General features: G+C 38.1%; 1 long non-coding RNA gene across 2 annotated transcripts in view; it reads left to right on the plus strand.

The window, feature by feature from the left end:
* Positions 1-26,827, plus strand: part of LOC116558636 — a 125,775-nt gene that overhangs the window by 29,374 nt on the left and 69,574 nt on the right. For both annotated transcript variants that reach the window (XR_004272109.1, XR_004272110.1), the window contains exon 3: positions 5,530-5,644. This is a non-coding gene — a long non-coding RNA (uncharacterized LOC116558636). The remainder of the gene's footprint in view (positions 1-5,529; positions 5,645-26,827) is intronic.

Here is a 26,827-nt window from a genome sequence, read left to right on the forward strand (position 1 = left end):
TGCTCTCTGCCTGTGAGCACCTGGGAGAGCCTCTTAGGGTGTGAGGAGTGGTAGTGGGGTTCTATCTTTTGTGCCCTGAGCCTGAAGAAAAAACCCTTTGTCCTTTTGAAATGGCGTCATTTGTGTGGGAGGTTCGTTGCCATATGCCAAGGAAATAGAGGATGTGACACACACAAGGAGTGAGTTTAAGAGCAGAGGTTTAATAGGTAAAAGAGAAAAGCGTTCTCTCCTGCAGAGAGGGAGAGCGCGGCTCCCTCGTGGGTCTTCCAGTTTCGTGGGGAAATGCACGGTGTTTTATAGACGAGCTTGAGGATGTGGTGTCTGATTTACAGGGAGCCTGAGATACTGATTTACGGAGAAACAGCTCAGTCAGGAGACCTCCACCCAGGTGGGCTGAAGGTATTGAGAGGCAGACACCCAGATAGAACAGCAGAGTGGATCTATCTGGGGGACCAACAGCTTAAGAGCCTGCAGGGCTGATACCTCTCCAGAGTAAAGGCCCTGAGCAGAGATTCATCCAGGTATTTAGCTCCTCTTTGACAGGTGATTCTTATTAATACACAGGTGTTCTGTATTACCTATAACTCTAGAATATACCAAGTAGGCAGCTGTTACCTGCCTGCCACTAATTACAAACTAAAAGGTATCCTCCTCGAAGGAGCCATGGGGGCAGGGTAAACTTAATGTATCTCAACATTGATTGGACCAGGTGTGCTGTTTGCATAGCACACGAAGAAGCTGGCCACCTCACCCTAATTTTTTATTATATAAATGGGTTCTCTACCTGGCTGACACCATGTTGCCTGCTTCTTTACTGTACATGTGGTTGACAAAAGGGAAGATGGAGCCTCCGTGTTGAATATACCTGGAGCCTTTTCCTATGGGCACAGCTGCCAGCATTCACCTGTGCAAGCTTTTAGCTTGCTTTCTGTTTGCAGCTTGATTTTTCAGGTTGCTCTTTGTTAGAAACATTTTGGGGCCACTTTGCATTAAAAGGGAAACCTTGTCAAGGACTTTCTTTTCCTCACTAACTGCCTAAATAATTTTTTTCTAGTTCCTGTATCATTTTCTCTCTCTCTATCTTTCAAATTTTCCTTGCTTAATGGGGGCAGATGAAGGAATAAAGCAAAATCTTTTAGAGATGCGATGTATCTGAGTTTTCTTTTTAATTTCTATGCAGATTTGGAGAAAATTACCTAATTTATTTATTTATTTCTATTTTTTGAGACGAGTTTCACTTTTGTTGCCCAGGCTGGAGTGCAATGGCGCTATCTCTGCTCACTGCAACCTCTGCCTCCTGGGTTCAAGTGATTCACCTGCCTCAGCCTCCTGAGCAGCTGGGATTATAAGCCCCCCACCACCATGCCCAGCTAATTTTTGTCTTTTTACTAGAGATGGGGTTTCTCCATGTTGGCCAGGTTGGTCTCAAGTTCCTGACCTCAGGTGATCCACCCTCCTTGGACTCCCAAAGTGCTAGAATCCTGTGAGCTAAGGCACCCAGCCAAATTACCTATTTTAAAGAAAACTATTGAGAACCTTAGAGTTTTAAAATTTAACCCCTGCCCCGCCATTTCTGTCAAGATATACGTGAGGACAGGAGGGGAGCTATAGCAAGAAAGTTCATCCTCTCACTTGCACCATGGGGTGTACACCATTCTTTTCTGAAACACAGAGAACTGGACTGAAAGATACAGTCACATATTTTTCAAATTAACTTTTCCATGGTGACACTAAATGAATATGATAGAATTATAAGAGGAAAAAAGCAATTCTGAACTGTTGACCCTGTCTTCAGAGAAAACGAAGTCATTTTTACTCATTTGTTTTATATGCTTAAATCATATGGATCAAATAAAATCTTAGGTACAAAGGGTGAAAATGCTTGTCAGAAGCCTTCATAAGAATAAATTCCTATTCAATAAAAATTTATGATGTTGTGACTGTTCCAGATTTTTAAGAGGATTTTGGGTTATTATTCATACCTCCAGTGGGCCTATGCAGACTTTGTTATTAATCCTTCAACAGCAGGAAAATAAAAGCAGTAGAAGTGTTAAATGTATAGAAAAATTATCTTTCACAAATTATGAAGTGTATTCCAGTGAATAGCATTATGATATCATCTGCCAAAAGAAAAGCTATAAAGTTAGATTTTCTTGGAGTGATTTTTCTAAAACAGTCGTGAATTTGATGTTTAAATGTTTTGAGTTTCTGATTTCCATTTCTTTAGAATGCAGTGGCAATGACAGATTATTCCTTCACCACCTATTAAAATGTAAAGTCAGTCTGTAGTCTCTAAATTTGGTTTCTGTTGAATCCATGACCAAACTAGAGTGAAAGGTACATTACCACTTTGATTTCTGTTCAAGAAAGAAATATATGCAGTATTATAAAGAAAAATCAAAGCAGGCTGCTGGATAGTATGTCTAATCTGTGACTTTCTTGGTTTGCTGACAACAGAGATGAATATTTCACTCTGATTTTTTTAAAAAGCTGTTGAAGTTGCACTGGCTTTTACTTCTATGATGATAACTTTTCCAAAAGAGTCTAGACAAATGCAAAATCTTCTGGAGTCACGAAAAGTAAAACATTGTTGTTAAAATGTCTAATTATCTGAGCACCAGTGCCCTTAAGTGCCGTTAAGTTATCATTATGGAATCTGTAAACAATAACGCCAAATAAATAGGGGATTTGTTCCATACCACTGAAACTGCATATGGATATGAAACCGCATATGGGTAAAGAAGGCTGGGAAAAGATGCCATGTTTTAAAAATAATACAGCTGGGCATGGTGGCTCATGCCTGTAATCCCAGCACTTTAAGGGGCTGAGGTGGGCAGATAAGTTGAGGTCAGGAGTTTGAGACCAGCCTGGCCAACATGGTGAAACCCCTCTCTACTAAAAATATAAAAATTAGCCAGGTATGGTGGTGCACACCTATAATCCTAGCTACTGGGGAGGCCAAGACAGGAGAATCACTTTAACCTGGGAGGCAGAGATTGCAGTGAGGCAAGATCACACCACTGCACTCTAGCCTGTGCGACAGAGCAAGACTCCCTCTTAAAATAGAGTTGTACACTATTGTCATGAAAACTGACACAAGTCTTTTGGGCATTTATAATTTTTAGATTATTTTTTGATAGAGATATAGATTATATCTAATGTTTGAAGGTAGGTGAGGTTTATGGGTCTCCTCCACACCCCCATCCCCTCTACTAGGTAATATGTTACAACAAAAGCCCATACTGTTATATTAACAGATATTTATTAGAATACTGGCCTGAGAAAGCCTTGCAACCTGTAAATTAGATAAAGTTCTAGCTCTTTTTCGTTGGCTGCTTCAGAAGCACCATGCAGGAAAGATTCACTCAAGGCAATGATAATGACAATAATCTAGTGGCAGGATTTGGCTGTCCTTGTTTGAGTAAGGACAAAAATCATCCGTGAGAGGAAAAAATGAACTTCTCTTGTGTTAGGCCATTAGTTTTGGGTTTACTTGTTATAGGCGTTAGCATACTCTGACTAATACATTACTTTTACAGAACAGGGTCAGCATTGCTCACGCTTTCTTCATTTTCTAGAGTGGGAAGGAAGCCATTAGAGCTTTATAAATTATATACATAAAGAAATTGGCCAAGTATGAAAGAATGTGTGTATATATGTATAATAAATATTACTGTGTGTTGCCTAAAATGTATACATACATATTTTCTTTTAGGAGTAGCCTGACTCATAGATGGCATTGGTGGAAGCATTCCAGAAGATTTATGTGACATTTACTAGGTTTAAGAATTATCTAGAAGAGGGCCTGGCATGGTGGCTCACACCTGTAATCCCAAAACTTTGGGACGCTGAGGTGGGAGGATTTCTGGAGCTCAGAGTTCGAGACCAGCCTGGGCAACATGGCAAGACCCTCTCTTAAAAAATGAAACAAAAAACCCCCAGAATTATCTCGAAGAAGGGCTGCATTGAAAAGGCTGAGTCCTAAAAGACTTCTGAATTTCTTTTTTATTTTATTTTTTTTGAGATGGAGTCTTACTCTGTCACCCAGGCTGGAGTGCAGGGGTGCCCTCTTGGCTTACTGCACCTCTGCTTCTCATGTTCAAGAGATTCTCTTGCCTCAGCCTCCCATGTAGCTGGGATTACAGGTACATGCCACCATGTCTAGCTAATTTTGTGTGTGTGTGTTTTTAGTAGAGACAGGATTTTACCATGTTAGCTAGGCTGGCCTCTAACTTCTGAGCTCAAGTGATCTGCCTGCCTCGGCCTCCCAAAATGCTGGGATTACAGGGATGAGCCACTGTGCCCAGCCAAGACTCTGAGTTTCTGATTTTGTTTTTGCCGTGTAATCTTCACTTCTTCCTTGAGTACCAGGAAAGTATTCTTAGTTGGATATAAACAAACACTTTATCTTACCTCTCCTCTATTGTCCCGTTAAACAACTTATTTACTTTCATTAAAATTGAAGAATTAAAATTTACCAGAGGGAAGAAGTAAAAAACTGTATAAAAGCAGTAGAACAACCAGCCTTTGTCAGCTATACTTAAACTGACTTAATGCTATCATTTTATCTCTAAAACCCTTTTATTAACATTTTTCTCTCAGAAGATACTTAAGCTATACTGTATTCTGATTCTTCATAGTAATGCACTGAATTTGATCAAAATCCATTAATAGGGTGTTGGAGTGGCTAGCAGGAAATCAGAGAGACAGATACATTTGAAGTACAAGGGAATCCAGATTAAATTAAAATTACACTTTGTTTTCCAGTATCTTAATAATTGTATTTGTGTCTTTGAGTGTAATTAGAGTAGAGACTGCACTGGGCAAGCCTTGCCCATTTCTGTTGGTAGATGTGGGAAGCAGTTTCTCACATGGCTCCCAAATAATGATCCCATCTCCTGGTACCCATGCCTTTGTGTAATCTTCTCTTGAGTGTGGGTTGGCCCAGTGACATGCTTCTAGTAGAATGTGGAAATAGTTATGGGCTGTCATTTCTGAGATTCAAAGATGGAAGACAAAAAAGATTCTGTTTTCCATCTTGCTCACCCTCTCTCTCTTTTGCACTTGCTTTGATGAGAACAAGATGCTCTGTTGTGAGCTTCCCTATGGAGACATCCAAGTGTGAAAACACTGAGGGAGGCCTCTAGACAACAACCTATGAGGGACTGAACCCTGCCAAAAGCCATATGAGTGAATGTGGAAGCAGATCCTTCCCCAGTCAAGCCTTTAGATGATGGCAGCCCAGCTGATGCCTTGATTGTAGCCTTGTGAGATGCCTTGAGCCTGAGACCCCAGCAAAGTTGTGCCAAGATTCCTGATCCAGTGAGACAGTTACTAAATGTTTGTTGATTTGAGCTGCTGTATTTCAGAGTAATTTGTTAAGCAACAATTGATAACTGATACAGCAGACGAAATTATAGATGGGAAGATGAAGATTATAAGGCTAGTAAAGCCATATACATCTAGTTAAATTAAGGCTGGGCTATTAAATATAAATGAAAATGCTCTTTCTTGAAATTGTTTTTGTAGATCACTGCTACATTAAGGAGCATGTGGTGGCTATTGGGAGCATGATTAAACAGTGGATAACTTGATGGTCCTGAAGTCAGGAAGAAGTCTGGGCCAGGACATCGGCAATATACAGGTGCGTTTTTGTTGCCTATTTGTTGTTTAATTCTTTGACTGTAAGTGATATTGTCTAGGCCAAATCATAACCTCCTAAATTAATTTATCATTTATGTCTCTGAAGATAAATTCTGGTAACAAATACGTGTGTAAAGATAAATTCGTCTTTTTTTTTTTTTTTTAGTTTCTCAGTTGTTTTTTAATGTAGATAAATCTTTTTTATTGTACTTTAGGTTCTTGGGTACATGTGCAGATCATGCAGGATTGTTGCATAGGTACATACATGGCAAGGCGTTTTGCTGCCTCCACCGCCCCCCTGTCATCTATATCTGGCATTTTTCCCCATATTATCCCTTCCCAACCTCCCCAACCCCTGCTGTCCCTCCCTTAGCCCCCACAACGGACCCAAGTGTGTGATGCTCCCCTCCTTGTGCCTACGTGTTCTCATTGTTCAACACCCACCTATGAGTGAGAACATGGTATTTGGTTTTCTGTTCTTGTATCAGTTTGCTGAGAATGATGGTTTCCAGATTCATCCATGTCCCTACAAAACATGAACTCATCCTTTTTTGTGGCTGTGTAGTATTCCATGATGTATATGTGCCACATTTTCTTTGTCTAGTCTATCACTAATGGGCATTTGGGTTGGTTCCAGATCTTTGCTATTGTAAACAGTGCCGTAGTGAACATACATGTGCATGTGTCTTTATAATAGAATGATTTATAATCCTTTGGTATATACCCAGTAATGGGATTTCTGGATCAAATGGTATTTATAGTTCTAGATCCTTGAGGAATTGCCACACTGTCGTCCACAGTGGTAGAACTAATTTACACTCCCATCAACAGTGTAAAAGTGTTCTTTTTTCTCCACATCCTCTCCAGCATCTGTCGCCTCCTGATTTTTTTAATCATTACCATTCTAACTGGCATAAGATGGTATCTCAATGTAGTTTTGATTTGTATTTCTCTGATGACAAGTGATGATGAACATTTTTTCATATGTTTGTTGGCCTCATAAATGTCTACTTTTGAAAAGTGTTCGTCTCTTTCTCCCACTTTTGAATGGGTTTGTTCTTTTCTTGTAAATCTGCTTTAGTTCTTTGTAGATTCTGGATATTACACCTTTGTCAGATGGGTAGATTGCAAAAATTTTTTCCCATTCTGTTGATTGCTGGTTCACTGTAACGATTGTTTCTTTTGCTGTGCAGAAAGTCTTAAATTTAATTAGATCCCGTTTGTCTATTTTGGCTTTTGTTGCCATTGCTTTTGGTGTTTTAGTCATGAAGTCCTTGCCTATGCCTATGTCCTGAATGGTTTTGTCGAGGTTTTCTTCTAGGATTTTTATGGTGTTAGGTTTTATGTTTAAATCTTTATAATTGACCATACTGTTAAACTAGACAGGAAATATTAGGTTTTATCATCTTTTCCTGTGAAAGCAATATGTGGAAAGACTGAGCTTTCATTTAAACATTTAACTTATGGCTTTTGGCAGCAACAACAAAGGAGAGACTTTGTTGTTGAGAATGACTCAGATGTATGGATGTTGTTTTATTTCAGCAAGTATTAGATGTAAGATTTAAAGAATCATGTTTTATTCCCCAGAAGTGTAATAATACCTCTCCTAGTGTAAGTCAGATGGTTACTAACTTCAGATCCATGTCTGCTATATTACCTTGCATAGCTCCTGGATATTTTTGACTGAATAATATGTTAAGTTCTGTAGAATTATAATCCTGACTTATGCAATCTAGTAATCTGCTCAACCTTATTCATAAAATGGACAACCACATTCAGTTGTACAATCAGTGCAGCACAAGTAATTAAAAAGTTTGTGCCATTAAATAATTGTTTTTATGAACCTCTATGTAATAAGCAGGATAAGATTAGTATCCCAATCACTACATTGTTGGCCATTTAAGGTATTCTAATGACCAGGAAACAGTGCTGAATCTAAGTGGAACCATTGTAAAACTGCTCCAAAGGAAAAAAAGAGAACATGCTGTGAGATCTTAATCACTCAGCAAAAAGCGATTTCCTCTGGTTGGCCTTGACTAACTGTGGATTTAATTCCATTCAGTTTTGTAGGAAAAGCCCAGCCCCCTGACTTCATAAAATAACCTATTGGAATATGGCTGTCAGGATCCAAAGATATCCAGACTCTTCCTTCGGTCTTTTAAAGTTGGTGCAACAGCAATACCTATGTTGTCTCTTCGGATCTGAGCTGAACGATCGCAAGTTAGTAGTTCACTTTTAGTAAAACAAGTAACTTTTGCCAATAGAAATCTTACATTCTTACTACTTGCTAGAAATTAGAGCTAGTAATGTATTTCGGTTTGAGGGAAAATACAGTAGAATATTCGTAGTAGCATAGAACTTTTGCAGCATTACTAAGCCCATGTCTCAAGTACATGCCAGGGTAAAATACAGCATTTCCCAAGGACACACACCTACTCTGTGTCCTCACTGGTATCATATCTGGAAATCTAGACTACATCTGGCTCCGAATGAACTTGTTACAAAGTCCATGGCTTCTGTGACTGACAAACTGTGGGATTTCTCTGTTTGCCTTTGAGAGATGGTCAGTGACAGACTTGATGAGATGATCAGGAGGATGTGAACATGTGTAGGAAATGAGAGTGAAGAGGTCCAGCTGCATATCTTTGTTCTCAGTATTCTGCTTTCTTGGAGACCTATGCTTTCTAAAAACATTCTAAGGGAAGTAGTAGCATGTGGAAATGACGTAGAACTAGGAGTCAGACAGATGGAGCTCAAATCCAGGATTTATCAATTACTAGCTATCTGACCTTTGGCAAATTACCACATGTCCACAGATCTTATTTTTCAGTTTGTAAAAGGGAAATAATGACACATACCTCCTAGGATGGTTTTAAGATTCTAATTTTGTATTTGGCACAGCACATGGTGTATATTAGACATGCAATGAATGTTAGTTTTTACATAGAATAGCTCACCTCATGAAATTGCTGACCATGCCCAGCTCACAGAAATAATTAGTAACTAATATTTATGTGGTACTTTCCCAGTTATAGTATGCTTTCAACTCCACTAACTCGCTTGACCCAGCAAGGGAGAGGGATTAGAGTCATTGAGAAATGTGGCAGAGTTAAAATGAAAAGTGGTAGAGCTGGGACTAGAAAGCACTCCAAATTCTGTATTTTTACCGCAATAAAGCACTGCCTCTCAGAAATACATTTTTCCTATGAACTCCTACAAAATACTGCTTTTACTATTCATTTGTCACTTATTACTCATTGTCTTAAATAGCGATTTCTTTTTATGTTCTGTTTCCTCAGTGAAGTAGGAGTGGGCACCAAGCTTCACGAATCTCTTTGGTTAAGGTGAAGTGGTTGGGCGTTGTGGCTCATGCTTGTAATCCCAATAATGACCTAGCTGAGGAAACACTCAATACATTGGATTTATATATTAGTGGGGACTCTTGGTTGTAAACAACAGAAATAGATGATTTTGGCTAATCTGAGAAAGAAGGAATCTATTGCAAGAGTCTTACAGGCTCACATAATTTATAGGAAGGTGAGGAACTAAGCTGGAAACTGGTGTCTCCAAGGCTGCTTGCGAGATAAAAGCACATTGGATTTATTACAGGGAAAGTACAGACAGGATTCTACTACTTGGAAAAAAATCAACTGTTCCATTTTTAATTTCTATGTCACTCCACTCAAGAATCACATTTCCAGGAGGGAATGTTTGAATGGTGCGTTTTGGGGCATGGGTCTCTCCTTTGTCTAGTGGGAGCTGGGAGTCTGACTATATGCCTACTGGACCATGTCCAGTGGGTATAGAATTAGGTTTTCAAGATGAAATTTAGATGTGTTTAGGAAGGAGAACTAGGTGCTGGGAAGCCACCCTTTGGCCTTCAAAAACAATCAATCCTCTACAATTGATTAATTAAATAATTTAAAAATGATTTGTTAATCATGTTCAATTTTGCATGGATTCTGGAATATGGAGTGTGGATAGTGAATGACTCAGGTCTATAACACTTTATTTAAAAATGTTCAAGGATGTGAGGTACTAGATTGTTAGTCTTCATTTTCCCAGATCTTGAACCATACGAATGTGCTTGGACAAGGCTAAAAGCAACATTACATTTAATTTGGTTGAAAATAGACTGTTATTTCAGATAATGGAGATAATTTTCAATCTTAACTCCACCAGTTATCACATTGATTTACTCTGCCAATAATCACAATAACTACAATTTATTAAGCAAATGCTATAGTCCAAGCAGTGAGCCAGGTGTTTTTTTTTTTTGAGACGGAGTTTCGTTCTTGTTACCCAGGCTGGAGTGCAATGGCGCGATCTCGGCTCACCGCAACTTCCACCTCCTGGGTTCAGGCAATTCTCCTGCCTCAGCCTCCTGAGTAGCTGGGATTACAGGCACGCGCCACCATGCCCAGCTAATTTTTTGTATTTTTAGTAGAGACGGGGTTTCACCATATTGACCAGGATGGTCTCGATCTCTTGACCTTGTGATCCACCCACCTCGGCCTCCCAAAGCGCTGGGATTACAGGCTTGAGCCACCGTGCCCAGCCTGAGCCAGGTGTTTTATATTTGTTTCCTTATATAATACCTAATTGGTAGGTACTGATAGTTTTCATTTTACAAATGAGAAAAGAGACAAAACAGGATGAAGGAATGTGTGTTAGGACACTCAGAAATTAAGCAGTTCAGATTCAAACTCAGGCTAGGAATCTCAGCCTCTTCTTACTAAATCATTCTATGTCTCTATATTAGGGACTTTTATATTATAACTTAATTATGAATTGGAAAAATATTGTGAAGTGGCTGGGTGTTGTGCTTCATGCCTGTAATCCCAATACTTTGGGAAGCTGAGGCAGGAGGATCACTTGCATCCAGGAGTTTGAGACCAGCCTGGGCAACATAATGAGACCCCGTCTCTACAAAAAGCAAAAATTAGCCGGGTATGGTGACACATGCTTGTAATCCCAGCTACTTAGGATGCTGAGGAACCTCTTGAGCCTGGGATGTTGAGGCTACAGTGAACTGTGATTGTGCCACTGCACTCTGCCCTGGATGGCAGAGTGAAACCCTGACACACACACAGACACACACACACACACACACACACACACAAGTAGAGTGCATTCAAAGCAAATTTCATCATATTTCTCTACTTACAATATACATTTGACAGACAAAAAGAAAATGAATGTAATGCAAAAAAAAGTACTCAGTTGTCTATGATAATTTATTTACATGGAAGAAACAAAAGGATAATTTTATTATATATTTTATCATAAATAATATGCCATATGAGAAACTCAAGTGCTATTTATATTTGATTCTATTAAAGCAAAAAAGAACTTTTCTCAGTATTTAATAATTGCTTCAAAACCCCCAAAAAACTGGTATATGGGTTTACTTATTTATAATTCATAATACTATGGCTGATTTTTTCCATCCAAGGTGTCTGGGCAAAAGAATTGTACTCCCCTAAACAAATTCTATTATTAAAAGACATTTTAATATAAATAACAATTTTAATCCCTCCAAGAAAACTTTGCATTTGAAACTCTAGACTTCCATAATCCAGCTATATGAGAGTTAATTTTCTGAGCTTTGAATGGAAAAAGAAAAATTTTTGTATGTCTTTCTAATGTAAAGAAGGATATTTGTATATCTTTCCAGTGTAAAGAAAGCAGGTAACTACTGCTTGATGGGGAGCTTAACCTATTCAGTGGACCAGGATACTAGTTAAGACTCTGAATATAATAATAATTAAAAAAAGACCACCAGCATCCACTGAATGTTTACCCACACACCCTGCTAAGTATTTTAAGTGAATTACCGCATCAATACTCATGACAACTGCACTGGGTTTGAATTTTAAAACTAAAACTTCAGTTAAGCTTCCTTTTTGTTTCCACCTTGAAAGTCAGTTCTGTACAAAAGACATTGAGATGTATTTAGAACAAAGGGAGAGCATCTAAACGTCAATGAACAGTGCTTTAATGCATTCTTCTATATATTTAGAGAACAAGAAGGGAGAGAAAAGGAGGAGGAAGTTTATAGAACTCTTTACTGGCTCTTGCATGATATTTAGTGATGCCAAAAGTGAAACAAGTAAGCCCTAAAACTAGAGTGTGTGTTCATGAAGCTGCTCTATCTTGGGGCTGGTTGTTCAAGATTTTAAATATCCTTATTGATATGTGGCTTGGCAAGTAAAGTGATAGCCAGAAGACCATTCTCTGTCCAGTTTTAGGGTCTCTATCCTGAGTGGAAGATATCTCCTCATCTATTTGTGGGACCTCCCTACCCACTTGCTCTGTATGGGGTTTTCTGCCTTGACAGACGGTTTTTATTTAGTATTGTACATACCTTTCCCCTTCTAGTCACTCTCTCACTCAAACCTATAACTAACATCTTTTTTCACTGTTGCTTTTCGACATAGTTTTAAGTGATTCAGAGAGGTGAAAACATGCATCAATCTCTCCCAAAGGAAAATATATATTCCATCTGTGGTGGTGAATTTTGTATTGTCAACTTGACTGGGCCACGGGGTATCTGGATATTTGGTCAAACATTTTGGGTATCTGTGTTTTGGGATGAAATTAACATCTAGCTTGGTAGACTGAGTAAAGCAGATTGCCCTTTTTAATGTGGATAGGGTTCATCCAATCATTTAAGGCTTGAGTAGAACAAAAAGGCTGACTCTTCTTCAAATATGAGGGAACTACTCCTCCCTGAATGCTTTGAGCTAGGACATTGGTCTTTTCTGGCCTTTAGAGTCAGACGGAAACATTGGCTCTTCTTGAGTCTCAGGCCTGCTGCTTTCATATTGAACCTTGGCTCTTCTGGAGAGAACCTGGCTCTCCGGGTGCTCAAGACTTTGGACTCAGGATGAAACTATAGATTGGCTTTGCTGGATCTCCAGCTCCTGACTGCAGACCTTGGGACTTAGACTCTATAACTGCATGAGCAAATTACTGATTATCTATCTATCTATCCATCCATCCATCCATCCATTTATTTATCCTTCCATCCACCCACCCTCTTGGTTCTGTTTCTCTGCAGAACTCTAATACAATACCCAAAGGAATTACACACACACACACACACACACACACACACACACACACACACACAGAGACTCACTTATATATACTGTATATATGTGTATCCCTAAAGAAAAAAGTAACTTCCTATTTTATGGACCAGGAAAGTTGAGAACGTTATCCAAGAACACATACAGAAATAGAATGGACATGGATTTGATTCTAGGTCTCCAGAGTAGACCTCTGGTCTACTATTATCCTTACTGGTTTGAGCAATGAGCAGCTTACTTAGCAGATTGTGGATGGAATACACATCAGGAATAGTATATGAAAAAATAATTCCTAGGGAAATTTCTATTTTGTGTTTAAGATTCATTCTCTTGTTCTTTAGAATATGTCTTGGATCCTTAAAACAGCACAGATGAGTTAAATCTGTGAATTTATTCCCAGCAAATGAGTGCTTGGGAATATGTCTGATGCATATTTGAAGCTTTAACAACTTCTCAACATGCTCTAAAAATAAAAATAACATGGCATAGGCTGTACATTCACTTGTCAAATTCCTTACATCACTGTGTGAACAGTTTTGTGATTCCTGGAAATATTGACTCAAATGTTTTTCTCATTGGCCCTTATAATTCATAACAAATCCAGAAAGCTTCTGAGAGACTCTCTTAATGGAAATCGTCTTTTAAAATGGAAAAACTTTATTGATTAAAATAAAACAGCAAGCCCCAAACATGTGGCTCTTAGTTTTACGTTTTATCAATACTTGTACGGCTTAGGCAATTTTAGGCATATTACTCTGATAAAGAATGCATTTTCTAGTAACAGGTGGAAGTTAGCAGCAGATTCTTTTTCCTTTCCTTAACATGAGTATGCCTTTCCTCAGAAATACCAACCCACAAGGTACAAATAAAGTTAGCAGGCTTTATTGCTTCAGCTATCCTTTTCTGAGGTCCGGTGGAGAATGAAGGTGGAAATGCTAGCTAAGGAGAAGAATGTACCACAGTTTATTCTTCAGAATGAATGGAGCATGGATGTTCTGTTGATGGACATTTGGGTTGTTTCCAGTTTTAGTTTTCATAGATAAAGTTGCTATGAACATTTTTTGCACAAAAAATAAAGGGGAGAGATGGAGGGTACAGTTTCTTTTTACTCAAGGGAGAATTTAGCTCATGCTGGTGTGGAAGAAGAGGGTTGGGTCCTCTTGGCAGTCTGCGGGTTTCTAAAGGAAATTGGTACTTCCTGATTGGTTTGGTGGGGTCAGTTTTATCAGAGATGGAGAAGCATTGATTGACAGTAGAGGTGTGGACATGATGTGGACTGTGTTGTCTCAGTGTCACCAGCAGTGTGGCCACCAGGGATTCCCTGGTGTGGGGCCAGTCATGGAGTGTCCTTCCTGACTCTTATTCAGACTAGGCACCAACTTGGGGACTTGTCTGCTCAGGCACAAATCATCACCAGTTCTTTAACAATATATAATGAAAGCCAATTGTGTTCTTATAATTCATAGAATAGATGCCTAAATTAAAAAAGCTACATTATTAAGTTGTTTTCAGCCAGCTTGTCAACCGAGTATTTGTATGTGATGCCCAGGAAAATAAAGTCTAAGTATAAACTGGCATTTGTTCAGGGAGACGAAGTCACGGGGAGTATTATGGGGTGGTTTCAATAACTCCTTCCGAAACACAGCTTTACATTAATATGGTTGTGCATTAATAAAGATATTTCACCTAACTTTGTATAAACTGCCTGAAAAAGTACTTTCTTTTTCTATCAGTTTTTTTTTTCCTATCAGGGTTTTTCCTATCAGTGTATCAGTACATTCTGTTCTTCTAAAAACTTCTTTTATACTTGAGACATTTTTGTTGTCCTTTATGTAATTTTGTTCCTTACTTTTCTCTTCCACATTATGTTACATACATCTTCCATATTGGCATGGTTAAAAACATTTATTCAGATGTCATTCACATACCATAAAATTCACCCTCTAAAGGTATATAATTCAGTGATTTTCAGTATATTAAGATTGTACGACCATTAACACTAATTCCAGAAGTTTCAGTGCCCCTCCCCCCCATAAATAAACCTCATACCTGCTGGCAGTAACTACCCATTTCCCTCTTTCTCCAACTCCTGGAAACCACTAATCTATTTTCTCTATGTATAGGTTTGTCTATTCTGGACATTTCATGTTAAGTGCAATCATACGATATGCAGCCTTTTACGTCTGGCTTCCTTTACTTAGCACAATGTTTTCAAGGTTCACACCTGGGTAATTTTTGTATTACTTTGGTAGAAACAGGATTTTGCCATGTTGCCCAGGCTTGTCTCGAACTCCTGGGCTCAAGCAATCCACCCACCTTGGCTTCCCAAAGTGCTAGGATTATAGGTGTGAGCCACTGCGCCCAGCCAAAAAAAGATATTTGAATATAAATATGTATATATATTTAAGACAGGGTCTCACTCTGTCACCCAGGCTGGAGTGCAGAGGCACCGTCTCAGCTCACTGCAACTTCTGCCTCTCAGGTTCAGGAGATTCTCCTGCTTCAGCTTCCTGAGTAGCTGGGATTACAGGCATGTGCCACCATGCCCAGCTAATTTTGTATTTTTAATAGAGAAGAGGTTTTGCCATGTTGGCCAGGCTGGTGTTGAACTCCTGGCCTTAACAGATCTGCTTGCCTTGGCCTTCCAAATTGCTGGGATTACAGGTGTGAGCTACCGTGCTCAGCCTTAAATCATCATTTTATAAATTTTGGCTTTTCTTTGTTGGATTTTTGAAAGCAGCATATACTTGTAATCTTTGTTGGTTGTCATTCATAAAAGCTAAAGAAGAACTTTCCTATGTATCCTTCCTTTATTTCCACCATGGCCCAGAGTCACTTACACTGCAGCCCTAATTTTTAAATTTGGCGCTATATTGGAATTGCCTGGGGAGTTTTAAAAAAAATACTGATGCCTGGGTTTCATTCCTAGGAGTTCTGCTTTAATTGGCTTAAGGAGCCCTGGGCATTGGGATTCTTGAAAGCGCCTAAGTGATTCTAATGTGTAGCAAAATCTGAGAATCACTGATTCACATTCAACAATCATGGAAGAAAAACATTTTCCTGTGGGCTGAAGCCTAAAGGTAATCAAGATAAATTTAGTGAGTATTGGAAAGTTCAAAGTAAATGAACCTTGCCTTTGTTTAATGCTGTTTGCTCGTTTTGCAAATGTTCACTATCAGCATAGGAACAGTGAGTACTGTGAGGCAGCCAGTATTTCCAAAGAATTCAAGGGATAGAGGTTGCAAATTCTCCATATTTCTAGCCACTTTGTGGTACTCAGGGGAATGAGATGGTATTCCCTGAAAGAATTACAAGAATGGAGGAGGCTCATGGAGATGAGTGCCTAGCACTAGGGCCATCCATCCTCAGGAGTTGGCCCTCCCTGGCCTGCTAACCTCCTCTTCTGCCTCAGATGTCCGGAAGCTCTGACATTAACACCCACCCATGATGGGTCTATAATTCCACTACTCAGACACTCAAGAGTTTTCCATATTGTATTCCTTCCCCTTTACCCACTGAAAACACAAATAAATTATAAAATCTACAGACCCAAGGTGCCTTGCTATATTTTCCTAATAAATGGGTTACCAAATAGTTTGCCATGATATCAAAAGCCCTGTTGACTACTAGCTACTAAATAGAGTGGAGAAGAATGGCACCTACAGAAAACACCTATAAGCAACAATTTCCTTAATAAAGAGAGATTAAATTCGTTGCCCAACATTTATTGTAACTTTATGAACACAATAGCATTTAAAATGTGGAACAATTTAATCTGAAGGCTAAATTTCATTAAAAAACAAAATAAGAAAACTAAACCAACTTTCAAAACATATTGACTGGCCAGGTGCGATGGCTCAGGCTTGTAATCCCAGTACTTTGGGAGGCTGAGGTGGGTGGATCACCTGAGGTCAGGAGTTCAAGACCAGCCTGGCCAACATGGCAAAACCTGTCTCTACTAAAAATACAAAAATTAACCTGGTGTGGTGGCAGGTACCTGCAACCCCAGCTACTTGAGAGGCTGAGACAGGAGAATTAGTTGAATCCAGGAGGCAGAGGTTGCCCTGAACCAAGATTACCACACTGCACTCTAGCCTGGGTGACAGAGTGAGACTCTGTCTTAAAAAAAAAAAAAAAAAAAAAAAAAAAAACCCAACATGCCTTATATGTGGATATCAAAGCATAACCAGCTGGTAATAACATTTAATTGAGAAACTTGCTTAATTAAGCAAGGATCATAAGCTGTTTAAATTATTTTATTTTCAGTTCTGGCTAAGTTTCCAAGATGGTAGGTGCTGCATTCCAACAGGAAATGTGAGATACTTGAGCTGTTAAAGAGTTGAACAAACACTCATTGTATGATGCCTAAATTACTCTTCCACATAAGGTTATAAGTGAGTTAGAAGTTGGAAGATTGGAGGAGGATTCTGAGAGGGCTGTTTTGTCCTAGCAGCTCTTACATTCTCCTCCCCAAAAGCAGAAGGGTGGGTGAGTGGGATTTCTTCCAGCCTTGGGATTGCATTTATCTTGTCCAAGGGCGCTGCCTTGAGAAAGGTGAGAACTGAGAGAAAAGAAAGTAGAGATATATGCTAGATGTCCAGGGCATAAGGGGAAAGCTGTAAGTGACCACCCAGAAAAACTGGTTAACTCTAGGGAAAGGAATACAAGGGAGAGTCCCTGTGATCAGCCTCCAAAAGAACTCACTGAAGCTGCTCATGAGAAAACAAGTGCCATCAGTCAATTAGATCTTTTTTCTCCTCATTCCTCCTTCAAACCATCTGCCTCCAAAGACCATAAACTTGGCTAACAGTCTACCTGAAAAGATGGGTAGAAGCCAAGAATGTCCCTTTTTCTTTCCTAGGCAATCCAAACTCAGGGAGACTTGAAAATTAACCTTTAAGATTTAAAGTTTTTGACTATTTCAGTGGATTGGACATATCAGTTACTGAAATCAGTTTATATTTTTGGCTAAGTGATTGAAAATTTTTTATTGCCTAAAAGTGACCATCAAAGTTGTAGAAGTTGCTCTAAATGTTTTTAAGTTCAGTGAACTACCTAGTCCCACTGAAAGGCTGTGAAAAAAAATGCAGCTGTGTTTTGAACAGGCACCATAAGTTCTGCATGCTCTATTTATTTATTATTTTATTTTGATAGGGTCTTGCTGTCGCCCAGGCTGTAGTAGAGTGGAGCATCCAGAGCTCACTGCAGCCTCAAACTTCTGGGCTCAAGTGATCTTCCTGCCTCTGCCTCTGAAGTAGCTGGGACTGCAGGTGTGCATCACCATGGCCGGCTAATTAAAACATCATTTTTTTTTTTTTTTTTTTTTGGTAGCTACAGGGTCTTACTATGTTACAGAGGCTGGTCTTGAACTCCTGGCCTCAAGCGATCCTCCCACTTTGGCTTCCCAAAGTACTAGGATTACAGACATGAGCTATTGCACGCAGACTGCTTACTCAGTTTTAGGGATATAGGTCTGTAGTACTGCAGGAGAATTGCTGATACCAAAACACGAATTCTACAAAAGGAAATTGCTAACTAGTAGATATTGCCTGCTGGAAACTCACCTGAAGATAGTATGACAGTATTTGAACACTCCTCCCTATGCCTTTTCCATTGGCCCCAGAGAAAAGTAAAGAGGATACTCACTACCCATTTATTTCCAGAGTGGGTTCTTCAACCTCTGAGGACCACTTGTCTTGGACAAGCTTAATATGCAATCAAAAATCTGACTTAAGGTAATACTGGCTGCTCTAGAAAGGTGGTATTCTTTTCTCTTTTTACTAATGTACACGTTGGAGACAGAGCCTTGGTCTGTTGCCCAGGCTAGAGTGCAGTGGCACAATCTCAGCTCACTGCAACCTCTGCCTTCTGGGTTGAAGTGATTCTCCTGTCTTAGCATCGTGAATAGCTGGGATTACAGGCATGCACCACATCTGGCTAATTTTGTATTTTTAGTAGAGATGGGGTTTCATCATATTGGTCCAGGCCGATCTTGAACTCCTGACCTCAAGTGATCTACCCACGTTGGCCTCCCAAAGTGCTGGGATTATAGGTGTGAGCCACCGTACCAGGCCAAGAATGTCCATTTAAAATAATCTTATTCTGTGTATTTCAAGGTGACAATGTGTAAATATAGGAAACAATCAGAAAATAATTTTGACCATCTAATAAATATGGTGTCTAGTCTCTAAGGCAGTGCTAATCTAGTTTTGAGAATTTTATATCAGGAAGGAGTAGACAGTTGTCCCATGACAGAGCAGTGGGAAAAATATGTCTTCCACTCGTATTATATTTCATTCCTTCTACTGCTAAATAAATACAGTCCTGGAGGTAGGGACAGCTAAAAAAGGAAGGTTAACATGGGAGAGCTGAATGCAAATTTTGGAAACTGAACCTTATTACTTTTTTTGTTTTTTTGAGACCAAGTCTCATTCTGTTGCTCAGGTTGGAATGCAGTGGCACAATCTCGGCTCACTGCAACCTCCACCTCCCAGTTGAAGCGATTCTTGTGCTTCAGCCTCCTGAGTATTAGCTGGGATTTCAGGTGTCTGTCACCACGCCTGGCTAATTTTTGTACTTTTAGTGGAGATGGGGTTTCACCATGTTGTCCAGCCTGGTCTCAAACTTCTGGCCTCAAGAGATCAGCCTGCCTTGGCCTCCCAAAGTGCTGGGATTACAGGCGTGAGCCCCGCATCCAGCTTATTACTGTATTATTATTTTTTAATTTAAGAGATGTTGCTTTTCTGATTATACTCTGGATTCTTTTAAACCCCATCCCCTTGATTTATAGCTTAGCTTTACTTCTCAATACTTTCTTGCCTTTCTGTTTTACAGTTCACCTCTTAGAACATGTTTTGCATTTTTAAAAGGCTCTGCTGATGTTCTCAGTACCATTTTCTTTATAAATTATTTTTAATAATCTGGGACATTCTAAAGGTAAATCATTCTATACCTTAAGTTTTATGCACAGTTTTACTGCTACCATATTTTATTTGTCAAGTATTATCTTCATGGAATATACCAGTTAGACAGAAAAATCTAAACAGATATTTTTTTTTCCCCAGGAAATTTGATTTCCTTGAGATTAACCTGAGGCCTCCTTTAACCTAAAGCTTATTATTGAAACTCTTGGTTGGGTGCAGTGGCTCACACTTGTAATCCCAGCACTTTGGGAGGCCCAGGCAGGCAGATCACTGGACCCTCGGAGTTTGAAACCAGCTTGGGCAACATGACAAGACACCATCTCTTAAATTAAAAAAAAAAAAAAAATTAGCCAGGTGTGGTGATGCACATCTGCAGTCCCAGCTACTCAGGAGGCTGAGGCAGGAGAATCGCTTGAGCCTGGGAGGTCAAGATTGCAGTGAGCCATGATTGCACCACTACGCTCCAGCCTGGGTGACAGAGTGAGACCCTGTCTGAAAAAAAAGAAAAAAGGAAGAAAGAAATTCTTAATAATCTTTTCAGTTTTATCATTATGAACAAGCTACAAATGATTTAGTACCATAAATGCCATTCTGCTTTTGCTTTGCATGTTCATTTATTAAAGATTTTAATTTCAGAGATTTGACCTATTAAAACTTCTTTTAACATTTTTTGGATAGTTTGTACTGATCTTTGACATAAACAGCGTGTTAGTTGGATAACGTATTACCAATTATATTTTACCCTTGACCACTTAATAACCTTAATGTCAGAGTATAATAAATTTCTCCTTGATTATGGTCTATACTTTTATAATGCATTTTTATAGCTAACTATTATATGAACTTTACCTCAATTTTCAGGAATTTATTTCTTTATAAATATGATATATATTCAAAAGCTTTATATGCTTTAAAAGTTACACACACATAATTTTAGCTAAATATATAAGTAATACAATTTTATAGATTTTTAAAGGTCCAGTATATTTTTTCTTTATTTTCTGTTTATGCTTGGATTTCCCTATCATTATTCTCCCTGCACCCCGTACATCAGCTCTGGTATCCTGGAGTTGAGTGGAGAAGCTGATGTAAGGGGTCCAGGAAGAGTAATGAGAGGGAAGTAATTCATAACTTAGTGTAAGCTGCTCCAGTGAATTCTATGACTCAATCCAGTAAATCAACCTGCAGTTTTCCTTGCACTTACTTAATATTAATACCTTACTAATATATGTGTGCATATATATGTGTGTGTGTGTGTGTATGTGTGTGTATACATACAGGACTTTAAAATACAGGGATCTCCCTCTCACTTTCACACTTCCCACCTCACCACAAGTATAATTTTATACATTTGCAAATTGGAAAAGAAGTAAAATTAGCCTTGTATATAGACAACATGATCTTATATTTAGAAAAAGCTAAAGACTCTCCTCAAAGCTGTTAGAATTGATATACAAATTTAGTAAAGTTGCAGGATAGCCAACCTACAACATCAGTAGCATTTCTATATGCCAACAGCAAACAATCTGAAAAAGAAATCAAGAAAGCAATTTCATTTACAATAGCTACAAATAATATAAAATACCTAGAAATCAATTTAACCCCAAATTTGAAAGATCTTTACCAGAAAAACCATAAAACACTGATGAAAAAATTGAAGAGGATACACAAAAAAGGATATTACATGCTCATGAATTAGAAGAATGAATAGTTTTACAATGACTATACTACCCAGAGCAGTTTATAGGCTTAATGCAATCCCTATCAAGTAGCAGTGACATTCTCTACAGAACTAGAATAGACAGTCCTATATTTATGTGAAACCCCAAATAGTCAAAGCAATCCTGAGTAAGAAGACCAAAGCTGCAAGTGTCACACTACTTGACTTCAAAATATACTACAAAGCTATGGTAACCAAATCATCATGGTATTGGCATAAAAACAAACCCATGGACCAATGGAACAGAATATACAAAAATCAAATAAAAATGAATTAAAGACTTGAAGACCTGAAAAGAAGACACTACTAGAAGAAAATGTTGAGATAATGCTCCAGGATATTGATCTGGACAATGATTTTTTGTGTAAGACCTCAAAAGCACAGGAAACAAAAGCAAAAATAGATAAATGGAATTATGTTAAGCTAAAAAGCTTTTGAACAGCTAAGGAAACCATCAACAAAGAGACACACAGAATAGGAGCAATATCCATCTGATAAGGGATTAATAACCAGGATACATGAGAAGCTCAAACAATTCAATAGTAAAGAAACAAAAACCAAAAAACAAACAGATAATCTAATTCAAATGAGCAAAGGATCTGGATAGGCATTTCTCCAAAAAAGACATACAAATGGCCAAATGTATGTATGCATGTATGTATGTATGTATATATATGCTCAACATCACTAATCATTAGGGAGATGTACACAAAACTGCAATGAGATCTCTCACTCCAGTTTAGAGACGCTTTTTATCAAAAAAAGACAGGGAATAAAAGATGCTGGTAAGGGTGTAGATAAAGGCGACTCCTTGTACACTGTTGGTGGGAATATAAATTAGTACAGCTACTATGAAGAATGGTATGTAGGTTTTTTAAAAAAACTGAAAATAGAACTACCGTATGATTCAGCAGTTCCACTACTAGGTATATATACAAAAGCAAGGAAATTCAGTATGTTAAAGAGATACCTGTATGTACATGTTTATTGCAAAAAAAAAAACTCAAAGTGGACAAAATATGGAATTTAAGTGTCCATTAGTGAATGAATAGATAAAATGTGGTATATATATGCTATAGAATATCATTCATCCATAAAAATAATAAACTCGGTCATTTGCAGCATCATAGAAATAACTGGAGGTCATTATGTTAAGTGAAATAAGCCAAGCACGGAAAGACAAATACTGCCTGTCCTCATTCATATGTGGGAGGTTAAACAAAAATTGGATCTCATGAAGAGAGAGAGAAAAAGAGAGAGAGAGAGAGAGAGATATTGAGATTGAGATTGAGATTGGTGGTTGCCAGAAGCCAGGAAAGGTTGGGGCAGGGGTGGGTGAAGAGAAGTTGATTAATGAGTACAAATATCCACTTAGATAGAAAAAAGAAAACTTGGTGGATAGATCAGTAGAGTGACCATAGAGTGACCATAGTTAACATTCATTGATTGTACATGTCAAAATAGTGAGAAGAGAATAATTCAAATTCTTTGTACCTGAATTATTTGAGAATAATTCAAATGGTTCAGGTACAAAGAAAAGATAAATATTTAAATATTAAGGTGACAATTACCCTGATTTGATATGAATGCATGAAATTATTACATGACCCACAAAAATATGTACAGCCATTATGTATCAATAAAAAAGAAAGAATTTTAAAAAAGAAATTTTAATGACCAATACATTTATAAACTATATAAACACATGACATGATGGTGGGGAGGAGTGTCTAGCTTATACCTAAATCATCAATCTGCCAGGTATTTCTAAATCCTTTATTCCACTGGGAGTTAGAAATACCTGGCAGGATGTATGTACCTATGCAACAATCCTGTGTGATCTACACATGTACCCTAATTTTAAAAAAGTATATTGAAATAAGTATATTACTTTACTAACTGTACTTTTACGTAATAAAATACAGTACATTTAAATATTTAAAAAAAGAAATACCTGGAAGGTTGATGAGGTGAGTCAATCAATATCTATTTATGTGAAGGTGAGGAGCCTCAGGGAAGGAAGGACTGAGAACTCACCTTGAGGGAGGAGAACAGGCAAGCATCAATACAAAACAAAAACAGTCATTGGAGGGGGCAGAGGCAATTCTGAGCATTGCAGTTACTGCTTAGATGAGTAGGTTTCTGTTTATCTTCCCAGAGCTTTCTGTCTGATTCATAATATAATACACGCAGCTGGGAGGAGGCAGAATAACATAGATGATGACTGAGAGGCTTTAAAACTTTACTTTTTTATTTTAGATTCAGGTGTACATGTGCAGTTTGTTACAAGGGTATGTTGTGTGATGCTGAGGTTTGGGCTCCTATTGATCCCATCGCACAGATAGTGAGCATGGTACCCAATAGGAAGCTTTTTACCACAGCCACCCTCCCTTTCTCTCTCCTTTTAGAATCCAAAGTATCTATTGTTCCTATTTTTATGTCTGTGTGTTCTCAAGATTTATTTTCCACTTATAAGTAAGAACATGTGCTATTTGGTTTTCTGTTTCTGTGTTACATTGCTTAGGATAATGGCCTCCAGGTCCATGCATATTGCTGCAAAGAACATGATTTCATTCTTTTTGATGGCTGCATGATATTCCATTGGGTACACATTTTCTTTACCCAGTCCACTGTGGCTGGGCACCTAGGGTGATGCTGTGTCTTTGCTATTGTGAATAGCATTGTGGTGAACACAGGCATGCATTTGTCTTTATGGCAGAACGACTGATATTTTTTTTTGGGTGTATACTTGGTAATGGGATTGCTGGGTCAAATGGTGGTTCTAGTTTTAGTTATTTGAGAAGTCTCAAAACTGCTGCTTTCCATAGTGGCTGAACTAAATTCCATTCCCACCAACAGTATATAAGCATTCCCTTTTCTCTGCAGCCTCACCAACATCTATTATATCTTGGTTTTTTAATAATAGCCATTCTGACTGATTGGCTATTATTGTCTTTTTTTTTCCCAAGGCTTATCTTCCCACAAGTATCACTATTCTACTTAGCTAGAGTGGAATTTTCCAGATTGTCTCTTAGATGTTTTCTAACTTTATGGTCTAGGAGCTATCAAGAAGAAACTGTAAGTTTAGCATCCTAACACAACATTATCTTCTGATTTTATTGTTAGTGGTAGATTAGATCTTAAAAACTGTAATGATTCAATTCTTCACATTATACCAATCTGACTGACTGATTGGTATCTCATTGTGGTTTTGATTTGCATTTCTCAGATAATTTACACTGTCTTTTACAGAGTAAGGTGGGCTACACAAATGTCATCCATTCAATCTGATTAAGTTAAATATAATACAATATTTGTTGAAAATCTCCTAACACTTAGCTATACGCTAGTCATTAAAAGGGAAATAGAAATTTACAACATGTTGCCTGTCCAAATTGGTTCTATAGCTAATGATTGCTTCTGACTCTACCTTTCTTTTCCTTATATTTCAAATGGAAAACAAGTTTACAGTAGTTGAGTAAGACGGACTCAAGGCCATACAACTTGATGATGGGAGACAAACATTTACTACATAAAATTTTCACTTCTACATACTTATGGAAAATAGGGCTACAGGGTGAATTATCTTTTGTAATTTCAGTCTACAGTATATTTCACACATCTTTTCATGTCAGTAAATATGCTTCTGTAAATATATGGATGCCTTGTATTCCATCATAGCCTCTAAGTTTTTAATACAGGTCTTGGTGTATGTTGGGTGAAAGCCAGCATTGTTGGGAATGACAGGACTGTGAGTTTTCTTTCCAGTTATGAATCTTAACTTGAAAATAATTTTTTTAAAGTTGAAAAGCTAATGTGAACCCTCTAGAAAACACATAATCCAGTCTATCAGAATAAAGGCAGGTTGCTGCTATGCTCCTGTTGCTCTGGGAGTTCTGAAATTCTTCATTATAATGTGAAGAATTGAATCATTACAGTTTTTAAGACTTAATCTGCCACTAACAATAAAATCAGAAGATAATATTGTGTTAGGATGCTAAACTTATAGTTTCTTCTTGATAGCTCCTATACTATAAAGTTAGAAAACATCTAAGAGAAAATCTGGAAAATTCCACTCTAGCTAAGTAGAATGGTGATACCTGTGGGAAGATAAGCCTTGGAAAAAAAAGACAAAATTTTTGATTGCTTTCCACAGATGTATCCAACAGGGATTGCAAAACTACTTCAAAGATTCTTCACCAGTAAAAACGAAACAAAAGAAATAAAACTAATTGTATTTCCCAGTTTCATTAGACTATGTTATTTTATTTTGAAATTTAAAAAAATAATTAAAAAACTGCCCAAAATATAAAAATAATTCAGAGAAAAAATGCCTATTTATTTTTAATTTTTTGTTTTGTTTTTTTTTGAGATGGAGTCTCGTTCTGTCACCCAGGCTGGAGTGCAGTGGCATGATCTTGGCTTACTGTGGTCTCTGCCTCCTGAGCTCAAGTGATCCTCCCACCTCAGCTTCCCTAGTAGCTGAGACCACAGATACACACCACTACATGCAGCTAATTTTTACATCTTTTTTTTTTTTTAATTGTACTTTAGGTTCTGGGGTATATGTGCAGATCATGCAGGATTGTTGGATAGGTACACACATGGCAATGTGGTTTGCTGCCTCCATCCCCCTGTCACCTACATCTGGCATTTCTCCCCATGTTATCCCTCCCCAACCTCCCCACCCTAACACTGTCCCTCCCTTGGACCCCCACAGCAGAACCCAGTGTGTGATGCTCCCCTCCCTGTGTCTATGTGTTTTCATTGTTCATCACCCACCTATGAGTGAGAACATGCAGTGTCTGATTTTCTGCTCTTGTGTCAGTTTGCTGAAAATGATGGTTTCCAGATTCATCGATGTCCTTAAAAGGGCACAAACTTGTAACTTTTTATGGCTGCACAGTATTCTATGATGTATATGTGCCACATTTTCCTTGTCCAGTCTGTCTTTGATGGGCATTTGGGTTGGTTCCAGGTATTTGCTATTGTAAACAGTGCTGCTATGAACATATGTGTGCATGTGTCTTTATAATAGAATGATTTATAATCCTTTGGGTATATACCCAGTAATGGGATTGCTGGGTCAAACAGTATTTATAGTTCTAGATCCTTGAGGAATCCCCACATTGTCTTCCACAATGGTTGAACTAGTTTACACTCCCACCAACAGTGTAAAAGTGTTCCTATTTCTCCACATTCTCTCCAGCATCTGTTGTCTCCAGATTTTTTAATGATCGCCATTCTAACTGGCATGAGATGGTATCTCAGTGTGGTTTTGATTTGCATTTCTCTAATAATCAGTGATGATGGCATTTTTTCAGATATTTGTTGGCCTCATATATGTCTTCTTTTGAAAAGTGTCTGTTCATATCCTTCTCCCAAAATTGGATGGGTTTGTTTGTTTTTTTTTTCTTGTAAATCTCTTTTAGTTCTTTGTATGTTCT

Source organism: Sapajus apella, unplaced genomic scaffold (genome assembly GCF_009761245.1).
Source record: "Sapajus apella isolate SASKATOON/1434 unplaced genomic scaffold, GSC_monkey_1.0 scaffold2, whole genome shotgun sequence".
Taxonomy (NCBI): Eukaryota; Metazoa; Chordata; class Mammalia; order Primates; family Cebidae; genus Sapajus; species Sapajus apella.